At 41.9% G+C, this 13349-nt stretch overlaps 1 protein-coding gene and 1 long non-coding RNA gene across 6 annotated transcripts in view; one reads left to right on the top strand and one right to left on the bottom strand.

Moving 5' to 3' along the window:
• The window catches only part of srgap3 (SLIT-ROBO Rho GTPase activating protein 3), a 247138-nt gene that overhangs the window by 139888 nt on the left and 93901 nt on the right, over window positions 1–13349 (top strand). The gene's annotated exons all lie outside the window — the stretch shown is intronic.
• The window catches only part of LOC133570058 (uncharacterized), a 49961-nt gene that overhangs the window by 11184 nt on the left and 25428 nt on the right, over window positions 1–13349 (bottom strand). Inside the window, exon 3 of the long non-coding RNA XR_009810041.1 lies at window positions 8023–8097. This is a non-coding gene — a long non-coding RNA (uncharacterized LOC133570058). The remainder of the gene's footprint in view (window positions 1–8022; window positions 8098–13349) is intronic.

Below are 13349 nucleotides of genomic sequence, written 5' to 3'. Positions count from 1 at the left end.
AAACTAATAGGTTATGCTAAACGACTTCTCCCTTACAGCGTCAGAGCTTATCTTCCTGTGACTCACATAGAAAACTGTCTTAAAGGCTGTTAGCAAACAACTGGAAATGAGTTATGATGCTAATTTTAAGGCAATGGCGATCATTTCAGCAGAGTTATCAGACAACTGAATACAGCCATACCTCAACTTACAAGCTTCATTGCTTCTCTGACTGAGCTCACTACTCAAAACACTTGCATCTCAAATCAACGTTGCCCCTTTATCCATCCATCCATTTTCTACCGCTTATTCCCTTTCGGGGTGGCGGGGGGCGCTGGCGCCTATCTCAGCTACAATCGGGCGGAAGGCGGGGTACACCCTGGACAAGTCGCCACCTCATCGCAGGACCAACACAGATAGACAGACAACATTCACACTCACATTCACACACTAGGGCCAATTTAGTGTTGCCAATCAACCTATCCCCAGGTGCATGTCTTTGGATAAGGGAGGAAGCCGGAGTACCCGGAGGGAACCCACGCATTCACGGGGAGAACATGCAAACTCCACACAGAAAGATCCCAAGCCTGGATTTGAACCCAGGACTGCAGGACCTTCGTATTGTGAGGCAGACGCACTAACCCCTCTGCCACCGTGAAGCCCCCGTTGCCCCTTTAAATCAATTTAAATCTATTTAGTTGGTGCATTTAACATGTAACATGCCTTTTTAAAATATAATTTTAGATAAAATATTCTTTGAAAAATAATACATTACAATATATGGAGTATAAGCTGCAGTATTTTTATGATGTAATGTAATAATAATGTGAGAACAGACTTCTTCTTCGAGCTGCTGTTTCTGCCATCACAGCAGCTTGTCCATATTTTTATCGAGAAATGTCCATTATTTAAATTGTATTTAAATGTCCTTGGCTGGTGTTACACTCATTCTGTTTCAGTATGGTGCAAACTAACCGTTATACACTGGAACTGCTTTACCAAGTAAACTAGTTACACGCTGTGTCATGTTTGTATAATTTATTTCTTTAATTCAATCATCCGCTTCATCTTCTCAGCACTGTCCTTCACAGTCACTTTCTCCGTTCCCATGGTTGGAAACAACTACATGTACATTTCTATTGCTATCGAGTAAAACCGGAAAGTTCTTCTTCCAATCTTCTTCTAACCATCACTATCGATGGAGAGGCTTGCAACTTCAATGTATGCTCTCAACAATTAGCCGAGAGACAGCTCGTATCCCAAAAGTTGGAGAATTGGTATTTGCCAAGAAATATGAACACCTTTTATTGCATTCCACCAGTTGTATTTCACCGAAATTAAAAACACAATTAAAAAACGTCTCTTATAATCAAGTTAATATGGTAAATGTCTCTGCTCATACAATATGTTTTTACTGAAAACCACCTTCTATTTATTTTGATCCTCGATGCAGACATTTAGTTTGAATAGAAAAGCTAGTGACTGTACTTTCCATTTATTGCTAATTTAGTGGCGCTATATTAGAAAACGTGTGCTAAAAGTGTACAGTAGAGCAGTGGTTAGTGCTAATGCCTCACAATAACAAGGTCCTGTGATCGATTCCTGGTCTCTGGGTTTCTTCAGCATTGTCCATGTGTTTAAGTCAGGACTTTGGGAAGGCCATTCTAAAACCAAATTCTAGCCTGATTTAGCCATTACTTTATCACTTTTTATGTGTGTTTGGGGGTCATTGTTCTGTTGGAACACCCAACAATCCACGAACCAACCTGCGGGCTGAAGATTTTAGGTTGTCCTGAAGAATTTGGAAGTAATCCTCCTTTTCCATTGTGCCATTTACTCTCTGTGAAGCACCAATTCTATTGGGAGCAAAACAGGCATTATACTACCACCACCATGCTTGACGGTAGGATGGTGTCCCTGGGATTAAAAGCCTCATATTTTCTCCTCCAAACATATTGCTGGGTATTGTGGACAAACATCTCATTTTTTGTTTCATCTGACATCACATGGACAAAGATAAGAACTTCTGGAGGAAAGTTATGGGGTCAGATGAAACAAAAAATTGTTTGGCCTTTAATCCCAGGAACACCATCCTACTTAGTAGTAGTTGGTAGTTTCAAGTTTATTCACAATACCATGTAACAATTACAGTAGTAGCGAATATCAAATTTAAAGATGTTGGTACGTGAAAGGGTCTCCGAAATAAGCTAGAAGAAGCTTTTGACACGGGGTCCAGAGGACAGTATATACATGGAATGATGAAACATGGTAGCAAGCACAACAACAAAAAAACCCCAACAACAACACTATATGATAAACACAAGATAATAGTACTAAAGCAACCATACACATATGTACATACATTCATTCAACCATGCAAAACCCAACAGTTGTCTACCCCACGTTAGGCATTAAAGATAGGTGGTTAATAGGTAAGTTTTCAGTTTCTTTTTGAAGTAACTGACAATGTCAAGCATGGTGGTGGTAGTCTTATGCTATGGGCCTATTTTGTGGCCAATGAAACTGGTGCTTTTTTAGAGAGTTAATGGGACAATGAAAAAGGAGGATTACCTCCAAATTCTCAAGGACAACCTAGAATCATCAGCCTGGAGGTTGGGTCTTGGGCGCAGTTGGGTGTTCCAACAGGACAATGACCCCAAACACATGTCAAAAGTGGTAAACGGAAGGCTAAATCAGGCTAAAATAGAGGTTAGAATATAATAAATTCATGCACAGTATGAACAGTGGGAGAGTGGCCGTGCGCAACCCGAGGGTCCCTGGTTCAATCCCCACCTAGTACCAACCTCGTCACGTCCGTTGTGTCCTGAGCAAGACACTTCACCCTTGTTCCTGATGGGTGCTGGTTAGCGTCTTGCATGGCAGCTCCCTCCATCAGTTTGTGAATGTGTGTGTGAATGGGTAAATGTGGAAGTAGTGTCAAAGCGCTTTGAGTACCTTGTTGGTAGAAAAGCGCTATACAAGTACAACCCATTTATCATTTATAATAGAACCAAACTTCATTAGTGTTTTTTGTGACCAACAAGTATGTACTCCAATCACTCTATCACAAAAAAATAAAAGTTGTAGAAATTATTAGAAAATCATGACAGCCATGACATTATGTTCTTTACAAGTGTATGTAAACTTATGACCATGACTGAATTTTCAGTCTGTCAAGCTTAAATGGGGCAAAAACTAAAACGCAGAAACGCAGAAAAAAGTCTCATGTTGATGCTTTTAGCAAAGATGACTTGGTGAGATTCTCTGCACCAGCCAGTGTTAATTTCCGGCCACGCAGACAATATATCTCTAGTGTGATCAATAAAGCCTATCTTATCTTTGTGATGAACCACCCGCTGTCTCCTATGGTGAATGGATTATACTTGGGTAGCGCTTTTCTACCTTGAAGGTACTTAAAGCTCCTTGTGCTATTACCACATTTACTCAGTAATGACGCAGCATCAGGAGCAACTGGGTTCAGTATCTTGCTCAAGTACACTTCGACATGGTCACAGGGGGACTGGGGATTGAACTCACAACATTCAGGTTGGCAGACATCCACTGCTGTTTGCTCGCTTGGATGATGCATGCTTTTATGAGTAGCAGCACAACAACCACACCCACACACGTGCTGATTCCTTCATTGGCTCAGTCTGCCATTCATGCTTTTGTCCACTTTTCACTCATCAGCAAGTCTGTCATTAAAGCTTTAATCTTCGATCACTTTTCTAAAAAGCAAAGGCTGAGACATCAAACTATAGCAGTACTTCACATTTTGGAACATCAAATGAGCTTCAGTACAATAATACTGCTTTTTTTCCCCACCGTCCTACTTCTCAAAACCGATAACTTATCTATAGCTAATATTTTTCACAAGCAGATTTAATTGTAATATGTGTACCCCTGGCAGTAACAAAGATTCTAGCAATTTGCCAACTATACCTGTAGATTTGTCCGGACAATTATCAGTGTCTTCATAAATGACACAAAACATAAACACACATGATCTGCAGTAACAGATCATGAGAGTACACCTGACTACACATTAAGGATTTTTATCGTGCCTAATTATACAAACCCCGTTTCCATATGAGTTGGGAAATTGTGTTAGATGTAAATATAAACGGAATACAATGATTTGCAAATCCTTTTCAACCCATTTTGAATTGAATGCACTCCAAAGACAAGATATTTGATGTTTAAACTCATAAACTTGTTTTTTTTTGGCAAATAATAATTAACTTAGAATTTCACGGCTGCAACCCGTGCCAAAGTAGTTGGGAAAGGGCATGTTTACCACTGTGTTACATCACCTTTTCTTTTGACAACACTCAATGAACGTTTGGGAACTAAGGAAACTAATTGTTGAAGCTTTAAAAGTGGAATTATTTCCCATTCTTGTTTTATGTAGAGCTTCCAATATTAACGTGGGCTACAAGGCTAAACCATTAGCACACATGGGCCAGTAAAACCAATATCCCAGCTACTCATCCCAGCATACACCCCCACCCGGATAAGTGCTCCCACCACAACAAAGACCATCAACACCTGGCCTGAAGGTTCCACTGAAAAGCTGCAAGACTGCTTTGACACCACTGCGTGGGAGGTCTTTGAAGACGAGCACCTGGAGCAATACACATCAGGAGTACTGGGCTGCATCAAACACTGCACAGACTCTGTTACTGTGGATAAGCGCGTCCGAGTCTATCCCAACACAAAGCTGTGGATGACGAGAGAGGTGCAGAGGCTGCGGAGGGAGAGGGACACCGCGTTCAGATCTGGAGACGGAGAGCTCTACAGCACTGCCAGAGCCAGCCTGAAGCGTGGTATCAGGGAGGCTAAGGAGGACTACTAAACAAAGATTGAGGACTGCTTCCAAAGCATCGACTCCAGGAGTGTATGGCAGGGGGTCCAGAACATGACCAACTACAGGCCCAGCAACCTCCCGGCCGACAGGGGAGACCCCCGGTTGGCAGAGGAGCTGAACTCCTTCTACGCCCGCTTTGAGGTAACACCATCGCAAGCAGTCACACCTCACTTAGTAGTAACACCTCACCCAACAGCCACACCTCAATCGGCAGACCACAGCAGCCTCACCCAATCAGTGACGGAGCACGAGGTCAGACGCACACTGAAAGCCGTGAACCCGAGGAAGGCCGCGGGACCGGACGGCATCTCCGGACGGGTGTTGAGAGACTGCACTGATCAGCTGGCTGGTGTCCTCACCGACATCTTCAACCGGTCCCTCTCTCAGGCCACCGTCCCACCCTGCCTAAAAACCTCCACCATCATCCCAGCCCCCAAGAAAAACACTGCCAGCTGTCTGAACGACTACCGGCCAGTGGCACTCACTTCCATCACAATGAAGTGTTTCGAGAAAATGGTCCGGACCAGCATCCTCTCATCCCTACCGCCCGCATTAGACCCCCATCAGTTTGCCTACCGAGCCAACAGGTCTACGGAGGACTCCATCGCTACAGCTCTCCACTCTGCCATGTCCCACATGGAGGGGGCGGGCTATCGTACGACTGCTCTTTGTAGACTCCAGCTCTGCATTTAATACCATTTTACCCGACAGACTGGTGACCAAGCTAGCAGACCTACGGAATATCCAACCCCACCTGTCTCTGGATTAAAGACTTTCTGACCGACCGCCATCAGAGGGTGAGGATGGGCACCCACACCTCCTCAGCCTCAGCACCGGCTCACCTCAAGGCTGCGTGCTGAGCCCCCTGCTCTACTCACTCTACACCCACGACTTCACAGCCACCCACCCCGGCAATCACATCATAAAGTTTGCCGATGACACAACGGTGGTGGGCCGCATCTCTGGGGTCGACGAGATGGCATACCAGGATGAGGTGGAGCAGCTGGCAGTGTTGAGCAGGGTGAACAACCTGAAGCTGAACCAGCTCAAGACCCAGGAAGTGATCTTGGACAGCAGGAGGAGAAAAACTACCATACAGCCCCTGTACATCGATGGGGGCTGTGTGGAAAGGGTCTCATCCCTACGGTTCCTGGGAGTTCACTTGGAGGAGGACCAACACCATGGCCATCGTGAAGAAGGCACAGCAGAGGCTCTACTTCTTGAGTACTCAGGAATCCCCACCTGATACAGGATCTACTGGTGTCCTTCTACCGCTGTTCTGTGGAGAGCATCCTCACATACTGCATCTGCGTATGGTTCTGTAGCTGCACAGCAGCAGAGAGGAAAGCTCTCTAGAGGGTCGTCAACTTGGCCCAAAAAAATCATCGGGTGCCCCCTTCCCTCCCTGGAAGAACTGTACAACTCCCGCTGCCTGAAGAAGGTAGCCAACATACTCAAGGACTTCGAACGACTGTCTTCCATTCAGACGTTTCAGAACCATGCGTACCCGCTCAAATAGACTCAAGAACAGTTTCTACCCCCGTGCCATAACTGCACTGAACGCAGCTGGAATGTAAAAAAGTAAAAAAATAAAAATAAAAACTCCCTCGTGCAACATGAGGAAGCCACCGGTCAATCACGATCCGGGACTGTGCAATCAGTGGTTACATGCCAACTGGACAATATTTACCATATTTATTTACATATTTAATCCACAATAAAAAGCCTGCACAGCATAGGAGGTAGGAAATACTGACTCCCACCCCCTCAGCACACTGGAAATCAGCATTACTCCTCTCTAGTCAGTTTTACCAGTCACTTTATACTTTTTATTGTCTCGTTTTTTACATTGCCTCTTAGAGTGGTCTTAGGCCATATTGTATATTGCATATTGTGTATATTGTGTTGTTTCTGTATATTGTGTGGTTTCTTCTTTTTTTAAAATGCAAAGCACCTCTGGGAAGCAACCTAAATTTTGTTGGACCTGTACCTGTACATGCACAATGACAATTAAGTTCATTCATTCATTCATAATATATAACTGTACACAAAATTTTCGGTTCGGTACGTACCTCGGTTTAGAGGTCACGGTTCGGTTCATTTTCGGTACAGCAAGAAAACAACAAAATGTACATTTTTTGGTTATTTATCTACCAAATTAGTAAACAATGGCATAACATACATATACACACAGGGTCCATAGCCAAGGTTAACATGGTCAACATATATAAAATAAAAACTAAATAAGATAAGGCTCAGAATGGTTTCTTAACAGCACCTTTCCACATATAAAGTGTTTTTTTTAATTGATTGATTGAGACTTTTATTAGTAGATTGCACAGTACTGTACATATTCCATGCAATTGACCACTGAATGCAAACACCCCAATACGTTTTTCAACTTGTTTAAATCGGGGTCCAAGTTCATCAACCCCCTGTCTCCCCCTCCCAGCCTGGCTAACTTGGCAGTAAGAGGATATATGGGCTTATTGTTCTTCCACCATAGAAGTGGGTCAAAATCTAGTTTTTAATGCAATACAGCAACCCCCTGCAATCCCGAATGGGACAAGCGGTAAAAAATGGATGGATGGATGGATGGTCTTAAATCGGCTGCTATAAAAACATTTGTTATTGCTTCAGCCCTGCCTGAAAGGCCGAGGAGAGGCTGCTTGAATGCGGTGGTGACGCTTCAAAGGAGTTAGCATATTTGACGTGTTGGCAGACGCATACCCTACTGCTGCTGAACAATGTCGGCAAACCTCCGTCCTCCATTGTTGTATCGCACCGCGCAGCAAAAGTGTTTCCAAACTGGAGACGTAAACGAGGCAGGAGGGTTTTCCAGCTCTGGCTTTTGCATGTTGTCCTAGCCCGGTCGCTGCTAGCCTGCTGTGTGTTGTGCCTCGCTGTGCATTGTTTACACAACCTGCGGTGCGCAACCTAATATGTCCGTGTGGAAACTCGTTCGGTACACCTGCGAAACGAAACCCCCGTACCGAAATGGTTCAATACAAATACACGTACCGTTACACCCTTAATATATATATATATATATGTATATATATATATACACACACACACACATATACATTTTCCTCCCAGGTGTTTTTACCTTCCTGACATGATATTTACTGTTGCATAGTGATGGGACTAAATAGGCAACTTCAGTAAACTCTAACCTGGCAGTGGTTTGTCAAGAAGATGAAAGACGTTGAAGTGGTGAAGTTGGCATTATTTGGTGGCTCACAGGAAACCTGAAGAGAGAAACAAATAAATGTTTACGAAGACTTCATAACATCCTGTGGAGGTTTGAAAAAAAAATGGAAAAGCTTTTAGGTTGTTTACATCTGGATGACACTTAACAAGACTGAGGAGGAAGCACGTGGTTACACTTAACAAGAAGCAGGCTCCTTTTTTTAAAGGTCCTCTGTCAGTACAAACCTGTTAACTTGCTGCAGTGGTTTGGAAATTTGGAAATCAGTGGTGAGTAACTTGTTTTCCCAAGATGCCGCGTTTGGAACCGAACATATTGTAGGGCGGAGCCAAGAGGCAGAACTAAATTATACTCAACCTCCTGAGATGTTGAATTTGTTGTCTTCTGAAAGGAAGAAGTCAGACACATTTCTAATGTAACATCATCCCTTAAGCATAAAAACTCTGGTGCTGTGGAGAGGATGTCCCGGGCTTTCTAGAGATAGTCCTTTGCAGCGGACATTGTTTTTTTAAGCCATTTCTTTATCTTCTCATCAACACAGTAGAAACGAGAAAAAGCACTCGGAGAGCACAGGCCCTATCTCCCAATAGTAAAGAAGCCTTTTAGAATATCCTAAATCCAGACAATAACCTGGATCACCCCCAAGATCTAATCACTTGTTCCCAGAGGTGGGTAGAGTAGCCAGAAATTGTACTCAAGTAAGAGTACTGTTACTTTAGAGATTTATTACTCAAGTAAAAGTAAGGAGTAGTCATCCAAATATTTACTTGAGTAAAAGTAAAAAGTATGTTGTGAAAAAACTACTCAAGTAGTGAGTAACTGATGAGTAACCTGTTTGTTTAATGATTATGGCAACAAATAATGCACAAAAACATAAAAATAGCAATGAGCAAATTCAGAGCCAGGAATATCTCTTAAGCAACTAAAACAATATTATATATTAAAAAAATAATATATTAATATACAAATAAAAATTTAGGCAAATTGAGCCACAATAACTCAACAGCACCATAGGCTCAGTAGACATTCATTGATTGATTGATTGAAACTTGTATTAGTAAATTGCAGTACAGTACATATTCCGTACAATTGACCACTAAATGGTAACACCCCAATAAGTTTTTCAACGTTAATCAATTACTTAATAAATGACCAAGTCGAGGTGATCTACCTCATATATACATATAAATACACACACATATCATATATATATATATATATATATATACATATACATACACACATATCGTATATATATACATGTATATACATACATGTATATACATACATGTATATATACAGTATATCATTTATATTTATTTATTTTGCCGTTTTTATTCACATGTTAAAGGTGTTTTAATGAATATACATGCATGTTTAACATATATATTCCTATCTTTCATGAAGACAAGAATATAAGTTGGTGTATTACCTGATTCTGATGACTTCCTTTGATTGGACAGTAGTGCTGATAATGTCCAGGTTTTCAAATGGATTAGAAAAAAAGTTCCTCCTTCCTGTCTAATACATCATGAAAGTCGTTGGTTTTTGGCATCTTATTTGTCCAGCTTCCATATTCGTTTTTATACGCTTTACAAGAAATATATTGGCTGCAAACTCCGTAGCTTGCTAGCTTGTTTGCGCTGGCTTTCGGAGACCCTTATTTTGTTAGCGTAGGCGCGATGGAGCGGCACTTTTATTGTGAAGACAGGAACTGGGCGATCAGTCTTTAGGCTTTTGACGGGAAGTACGGTTGAAATAAAAAGTATTTTTTCCTTTACACTTTTACTTGATTGGTTGATTGATTGAAACTTTTATTAGTAGATTGCACACTACAGTACATATTCCGTACAGCTGACCACTAAATGGTAACACCCCAATAAGTTTTTCAACATGTCGGGTTCTACGTGTGACGGTCACGTGACCACATGGCTCTGTTTGATTGGTCAAATGTCACCACTGACTGCATGTGATTGGTGAAACGCAAGCATGCGTAGATTCTGCTTTGAATGCGTGTCTGACAAAATCAAAACAAACAAAGCGTGCATTAACAGCTAGATAAAAAAAAAAAGTAGCGAGTAGCGACCTGATTGCAGATAAATGGAGCGGAGTAAAAGTAGTGTTTCTTCTCAATAAATATACTCAAGTAAAAGTAAAAGTATGTTGCATAAAAACTACTCTTAAAAGTACAATTTATCCCAAAAGTTACTCAAGTAGATGTAACGGAGTAAATGTAGCGCATTACTACCCACCTCTGCTTGTTCCCTATTTAATTTCTGACATTCATGAAAACGCAGAGCAAAGAAAATCCTGGCAGACAGTTCTCACCCTGGTCAGCAGATGTTTAACCTGGGAAGAGATTTCGGTCACACAAGAGCAGGACAAACTGAGTTAAAAATAGTTTTTACCTGTGGGCTGTTACGATATTGACTCTGTCCCAATACCTTACACTGATTTTACAGTTAATACTGTATTTTTTGTATTTTTGTTTAACATCCTATCTATTGTTTGTCCTCTATTTTAACGGCACTTAACACAGTAGCCGTCTGGTTAACCAAACCGTCCACTTGCGATCGATTGAATTCTCTGAGATGACAATGACCTGGATGAATGACAACATTCATGCTTGATGACAATAAAGAGTTAAGTTGAAGTTAAAGTACCAATGATTGTCACACACACACAAGGTGTGGCGAAATTAATCTCTGCATTTGACCCATCACTTTTGATCACCCCCTGGGAGGTGAGGGGAGCAGTGGGCAGCAGCGTTGGCCGCACCGGTAATCATTCTATTATCCATCCATCCATCCATTTTTTACCGCTTGTCCCTTTTCGGGTTTACGGGGGGTTGCTGGAGCCTATCTCAGCTGCATTCGGGCTGAAGGTGCGGTACACCCTGGACAAGTCGCCACCTCATCATATACATACCTAATTAATCAATGTAAGGATAACTGCGCTCTAATTGCTAGTTTACAACTAACGCGCCAATCGATAACTGACAACCAAGGTGTTAATTGCTAGCTAACAACTAGAGCAGGGGTTGACAACCCAAAACGTTGAAAGAGCCACATTGGACCAAAAATACAGAAACAAATCCGTCTGGAGCAGAAAAAAATGTAAAGCCGTATATAAGTGATATAATGAAGGCAACACATGATATAAGTGTCTATATTAGCTATAAGAGCCTACTATCAAAATGACTCTGTGTCGCAGGCTGAAGCAAATCATCGTTGATAGAAATGTTGAAATTTAAAATTTATTCTACACATTTTTACAACATTACAAAAAATTTGTAAAACAGAGGCTACTCAGAAGGTGAGATAACTCATGGAAATAACTGGCTTTAAATGACCAAAGGTACAAAGGTATAGATGTGTGTGTCCAAGTTAAAGGAAACGGCAGACTGTCTTCTTTTAATAGATTTATTACAATCTTTAGCAAGCTAGAACAACATGAAAACGTTCGCTGTGGTCTGGAACAACATGGCACACGAACAACTATCTGACATGCAACCAATATTAGATATAGATAATGTGTCATGAGACGTGCAAAACACAATTATGTACAAAGAGAATAAAAGCAAAGGATATTTAATGAGCTCAAATATACCTACAAATGAGGCATGATGATGCAATATGTACATACAACTAGCCTAAATAGTATGTTAGCATGGATTAGCTTGCAGTCATGCCCTGATCAAATATGCCTGATTAGCACTCCAATAAATCAATAAAAAAAAAACAAAGCTCACATTTGTGCATACACACACAACATAACACATTTGGTCGACAAAAAGACAAACTGTTGCTTCACAATCCACATTATGGTGAGTTCGAGAACCGTCGAAATTACTAGGATAAAATGATGTTCACTAAATACGGTCATCAGGTATAGATGTATTCAACAGTGGGCTTTCTAACAATTGGGAAGGTTCGTGTCATGTTTGTCCTAAAATCAATCAATCAATCAATCAATGTTTACTTATATAGCCCTAAATCACTAGTGTCTCAAAGGGCTGCACAAACCACCACGACATCCTCGGTAGGCCCACATAAGGGCAAGGAAAACTCACACCCAGTGGGACATCGGTGACAATAATGACCCAGTGGGACATCGGTGACAATAATGACTATGAGAACCTTAGAGAGGAGGAAAGCAATGGATGTTGAGCGGGTCTAACATGATACTGTGAAAGTTCAATCCACAATGGATCCAACACAGTCGCGAGAGTCCAGTCCAAAGCGGATCCAACACAGCAGCGAGAGTCCCGTTCACAGCGGAGCAAGCAGGAAACCATCCCAAGCGGAGGCGGATCAGCAGCGCAGAGATGTCCCCAGCCGATACACAGGCAAGCAGTACATGGCCACCGGATCGGACCGGACCCCCTCCACAGGGGAGAGTGGGACATAAAAGAAAAAGAAAAGAAACAGCAGATCAACTGGTCTAAAAAGGGAGTCTATTTAAAGGCTAGAGTATACAAATGAGTTTTAAGGTGAGACTTAAAGGCTTCTACTGAGGTGGCATCTCGAACTGTTACCGGGAGGGCATTCCAGAGTACTGGAGCCCGAACGGAAAACGCTCTATAGCCCGCAGACTTTTTTTGGGCTTTGGGAATCACTAACAAGCCGGAGTCCTTTGAACGCAGATTTTCTTGCCGGGACATATGGTACCGTGTAGTATTTTATACGTAAGTAGTAAAACCTTAAAGTCACATCTTAAGTGCACAGGAAGCCAGTGCAGGTGAGCCAGTACAGGCGTAATGTGATCAAACTTTCTTGTTCTTGTCAAAAGTCTAGCAGCCGCATTTTGTACCAACTGTAATCTTTTAATGCTAGACATGGGGAGACCCAAAAATAATACGTTACAGTAGTCGAGGCGAGACGTAACAAACGCATGGATAATGATCTCAGCGTCTTTAGTGGACAGAATGGAGCGAATTTTAGCGATATTACGGAGATGAAAGAAGGCCGTTTTAGTAACGCTTTTAATGTGTGACTCAAAGGAGAGAGTCGGGTCGAAGATAATACCCAGATTCTTTACCGTGTCGCCTTGTTTAATTGTTTGGTTGTCAAATGTTAGAGTTGTATTATTAAATAGAGGTCGGTGTCTAGCAGGACCGATAATCAGCATTTCCGTTTTTTTGGCGTTGAGTTGCAAAAAGTTAGCGGACATCCATTGTTTAATTTCATTAAGACACGCCTCCAGCTGACTACAATCCGGCGTGTTGGTCAGCTTTAGGGGCATGTAGAGTTGGGTGTCATCAGCATAACAGTGAAAGCTAACACCATATTT

The sequence above is a fragment of the Nerophis ophidion genome, linkage group LG16, assembly GCF_033978795.1.
Source record: "Nerophis ophidion isolate RoL-2023_Sa linkage group LG16, RoL_Noph_v1.0, whole genome shotgun sequence".
NCBI lineage: Eukaryota > Metazoa > Chordata > Actinopteri > Syngnathiformes > Syngnathidae > Nerophis > Nerophis ophidion.
The sequence above is the reverse complement of the archived record's forward strand: the minus strand, read 5'-3'. Positions and strand labels throughout refer to the sequence as shown.